The sequence below is a fragment of the Dioscorea cayenensis genome, chromosome 11 (genome assembly GCF_009730915.1).
Source record: "Dioscorea cayenensis subsp. rotundata cultivar TDr96_F1 chromosome 11, TDr96_F1_v2_PseudoChromosome.rev07_lg8_w22 25.fasta, whole genome shotgun sequence".
NCBI classification, from domain to species: domain Eukaryota; kingdom Viridiplantae; phylum Streptophyta; class Magnoliopsida; order Dioscoreales; family Dioscoreaceae; genus Dioscorea; species Dioscorea cayenensis.
In genome coordinates, this window is record NC_052481.1 from 9,326,763 (window position 1) to 9,331,795 (window position 5,033).

General features: G+C 41.4%; 1 pseudogene; it reads left to right on the plus strand.

The window, feature by feature from the left end:
* The first annotated feature begins 2,230 nt into the window (after window positions 1–2,230).
* On the plus strand, window positions 2,231–3,469 carry LOC120271905 (annotated as a pseudogene).
* Window positions 3,470–5,033: the final 1,564 nt, after the last annotated feature.

Consider the following 5,033-nt stretch of genomic DNA (forward strand, 5'->3'; position numbering starts at 1 on the left):
ACACGGCCCTTGTGCTAAAAATCCAAAAATACATCCCAACATCATTTCTAAACTTATTCTAAACATACACTAACCATTTATTCATAGAAACGAAGCAGCATTCACTAGTTTAATCAAAATAAATCAAGATTGGTGAAGAAAAGCGGGAATGAGGATTAACCAATAAGATGAAGATGAAAACCTTGAAATCGGCCGGAAAACTTGAGTAAAATCTCTCTAAATCAATAGTGCAAAGTCGGTAGAGTTCAAGGATGCATTCTCAAAGTGTTTGGGAGTGTGACAATGAAAAGGCGAACAAGATTTATAATGAAAAATCACGGGCTTTTGAGTTCTGTACATCCACACAGGTGTGTGGAAATTACCCACGCCCGTCTGACTCCACAGGAAAGCCTCACAGGGGTAGACACACCATCCTGTCTGCTCTTGGGATGGCATCTTTTTCCTAATTTTCGGCCACTCTAGTCCCATCTATTATGGAAAAAGACATAACTTAAAAGAAGTAGCTCGTGGAATTCAGTCCAGCTAACCAAAAGAGGCATTATTTTATTTTGAATGCTTTTTATGAACTAACACTTTTAACTAGTACTTATCTTTCTTTTCACAAGAGTACTTTGCTTGTGCGTGCTGCTTCCCGTAACAAAAAGTAACTCTCGGTTAACTGACAAGGAAAGTGGGGGAGATTACTAACTCTTGTTTAGAGCTCCTCTAGGAAAAATAGACTATAATTAGGGACTTTCCCCAGTAAGGGAAGATAATGACAATTGTCAACTCTTCCAAGATCCTTGCCTTTTCGCATCTCGAAAGAAAAATCTCCTGTTATGTTAAAAGGCCACTTATATTAATATTTTTTTTACATTCAAGTTGAGAAAATCACATTCTCTCCCCGTGAATCAATTGAAGTATGAAAGTATTCTCCACTATAGACATCGCGAGGAGTAAGGACAAAGCAGGAGATCAGAAAGAAGATAGAAAGTCAGATAGTTGATAGGGCTGCAGATAAGAGCAAGTCATTTCTTACCTTTACTATTGGGATATCAAAAAGATGAATCTTCCTCATTCCCTATTCGATGTGGAATAACCGGTGTTAGCGGCAAATCCGCAGCAAGAATACGCTGCTCAGAATAGAAAACCTAAGAATCCACTGTTATTAGCTTAGGAATTCTTATTAATAATAATACTAGCTTTCCGTACCAATAAAATACTATTTTGCTACCTTTTTTTACTTTACTAAAAATAAGAAAAGAAGAAATTTGCCCAAGGCCAAAGGAACTAATGCCGCTGATAGGAAATACATAGACCGTACACCCATTTACCACTCTACCACTTCAATTCAATGACGGACTTCACCTACCTTTCCCCATTCTACCTACCGGAGACTTTACTTATGCACATTTACCTCTTGACTTGACCTCTTGTCTGACTACAGTTCTTAAAAATCAAATAAAACAATATAAATACTAAACCTGGAGAGGAGACCACTCACCAATCTCCGCCCATTATCCCTTTCCTTTTTTTTATACCTAAGATTATCTCCATTACTAATCTTTTGTGTACCTTAGTGTTTCTAACCGTCCACTAATTTGTTATTGATCCCTGGTATGGTAATACATACAAGATAGTAGTAGAAACTCCATAAAGGTTGATTTCGCCCGCTTCAAGAGATGATAACTAATCAAAGAATCTCAATCTTGGGGTGGAGTGGTTTACACTGCTTATGTTTACTTCCACTTTATTCTTGTACATAGGGAATGAGATTTTGTATGCTTACTTTGAATTGTTAAGCTATTTTGTTTCACTCATATGACTATCTGGTTTAACTCATCGACCCGAATGAGAAAAAAAAGGGGATATCTATTCAATTCAATACATTCAAGCTCTTTCCTTTATTTCTAGTAGAGAGGGAAAAGTTTATGTTGCAACGAATCGCACGTAGAGATATTGATAACACACATACATAGAGTTAATGGTATAGGGAAGGAAAGAAGGGGCCTAAGCACGGTAGATGTCATACACTTGAGTGGCAAAGAAAAGCGAGACCGTACCTCTTTTTCCAAGTCTGTTCGGAAATACGGTTCCCGCGGAAGATCAAGTTAGTGAGCCATGTGATGGGAAACCCTCCCACATGGTTCAGAGAGTAGTGAAGACGAATGAGAGATTCACCAGCACATCATCGCAATGGGAGCTCACTCGATTGGTAGATTGGTCTAACTTGTAACTCACTTCTGGCACCGTGTTCAATAGCCCGACCGTAGTGATGTTAATTGTGGTTACATCCATAAGTAGCTTGGTCCATCTTTATTCCATTTAATATATGTCCGAGGATCCGCATAGCCCTCGATTTATGTGTTATTTATTCATTCCTTCTTTTTTTATGCCAATGTTGGTGACTGGAGATAACTCTCTTCAATTATTCCTGGGATGGGAGGGAGTAGGTCTTGCTTCATATTTATAAATTCATTTTTGGTTCACACGACTTCAGGCAAATAAAGCAGCTACAAAAGCTATGCCTATTAATCGAGTAGATGATTTCGGACAAGCTCCTGGGATTTTGGGTCGTTTTACTCTTTTTCAAACAGTAGACTTTTCAACCATTTTTTCTTGTGCTAGTGCCCCCCAAAATTCTTGGATTTCTCGCAATATTAGATTGAATGCCATAACTCTGATTTGTATTTTACTTCTTATTGGTGCTATTGGGAAATCTGCACAAATAGGATCGCATACTCGGTCACTCGATGCTATGGAGGGTCCACTCCAGTATCTGCTTTGATTCATACAGCTACTATGGTCACAGCTATCATTTTCATGATAGCAAAGTGCTCCCTTTTATTTTAATATCCACCTATGGCTTTGATTGTTATTACTTTTGCAGGAGCTATGACGTCATTCCTTGCGGCAACCACTGGATAATTACAGAACGATCTAAAGAGGGGCATAGCTTATTCAACATGCAATCAATTAGGCTATATGATCTTTACTTACGGCATCTCTAACTATTCGATTAGCGTCTTTCACTTAATGAATCACGCGTTTTTTAAATCATTACTCTTCCTGAGTGCAAGTTTGGTGATTCATGCCATGTCGGATGAGCAAAAATAAGCGGGATTGGGGGAGGGGGGGGGAGGGGGGGCTTGCCTCCACATTCCCTTTGACCTATGCCATGATGCTCATGGGTAGCTTATCTCTAATTGGATTTCCTTTTCCAACTGAATTTTATTCCAAAGATGTGATCTTAGAGCTCGCTTAAACTAAGTATACCATCAGTGGGAACTTTGCTTTCTGATTGCGAAGTGTCTCTGTCCTTTTCACTTCTTATTACTCTTTCCGTCTACTATTTCTAACATTTATAGTACCAACTAATTCATTCGGGGAGACAGATTACGATGTCATGATGGAGCCCATTCCTATGGCCATTCCTTCAATATTTCTAGCTCTCGGGAGTTTCTTTGTAGGATACTTGGCCAAAGTGTGACCTGTTAGACCAGAAGTCAGTATTGTGACGAAGCGGCTATTACTCACTCGACACGATCATACGAGGTCACAATTCACCCAACACGATCATCCGGGGTGAACAAGAATTGGGGATCGGATGCAGGCGAAATTCCCACCAATGGCTGAGATGTTCAGTCGACTCCCTCCCCCTTTGTGAGGGTTCGGACCCGTACGAGTGAGCAGAAAAGGGAGGAGGAAAGAGGCCCTGGCGAACCATTATAATTAGTGAATAAGTGTAAGCTTCGCTGCCAGACAATATGAAGTACTGATCACACCCTGGGACAGGCCCTGAAGCGAAGGACAGGAACGAGCGGAATCAATGTGTTCCAATTTCTGGCCTTGCAAAGACCATCCAACGGACCATGGACTAAATGACCACTGCCTAAAAAGACTATATCCAAGGTACCACCGCCACCCCCCCAACAAGGTACATCTCGCGCCTATGGGCCGCTATAACTATCCAAGAAGACACTCGAAACTGGAAAGATAAACAAACCTACTGGGTGGACTGCCGAGCTACAAGTCCTACGACACAGGAGCGGGATTCTCTAAAAAGCCAAGGTCGAAGGGTGGCCAAGAGGGCCCACTTGGGGACTTGGGATCTTAGCAGGAAATGCGAAGGTTGCTTAAAGCCAGCCGGCCGATAGGCGAAAGAAAGATAATTAACAAGTTTCATTCTGATCTGAGTAGGCTCAATATAGGGAATACCCTAACCCTGGGAACCGGGGCCTGGCCATCCCATCCCGGTCAACGTTCTAGCAAAGTATGTCCATCAACAGCTGAATGTTTCGACCTGGTTCGATTCATGATCGCATCTACAAACATTTTCCCGGGGGGCCGACGCTCCCCCAATCCAGGCATTGATCTATATCACTTTAGAATAAAGGATGTCACAGTACTTACCTCTTTTATCCTTGGTCAGTCGAAGTGGGGTTTCGTTCTCCCTTCCCTTATGACCTAGGTATTCCATTTCTTATTACCGCCGTGCGGCATCCGACATTTGGCTTCTGTTTATCAACTTTTTCTTACTCGAGCTACTCGGCTAACTCTGGTTCTTTCGAAGAACACCTTGATTTTCTTGAAAAGAGAAAGCTTGATCCATTGAATGATCAAACCATTTTTCTTTGAATACTATAGGGGATTTGGAGGACCAGCGAGAGCCATCGCAAATCTAACGAATAAATTCCAGAGTCAACGTATACGGTGGCTCCAAAATGAACTTCTCTCCTACATCTGATCGCAACCAGCCAAAAAGTCGTATCGCACGAGGCGCTCACATTGTAGCCCTGGGTTGTCTCGGAATAGGCCTTGTAGCGAGGAGCGAGATAGTAGTGGGTAAGCTAGGACTTTTTCGAGTACTGGTCATCACTAATGGCTAAAGCTAACCCACTCGATCTATATCTGCGAATGGAACTTTTGAATCTGCTACTAAAAATAGAAGTTTGATGCTTTAACTTCATCTGCGGAAACTACTGGATAAAAACATTTGGGACTGCTACTATTATCCTGCTTCTGAAACCACTGAATCACCGATTGCTTCATCG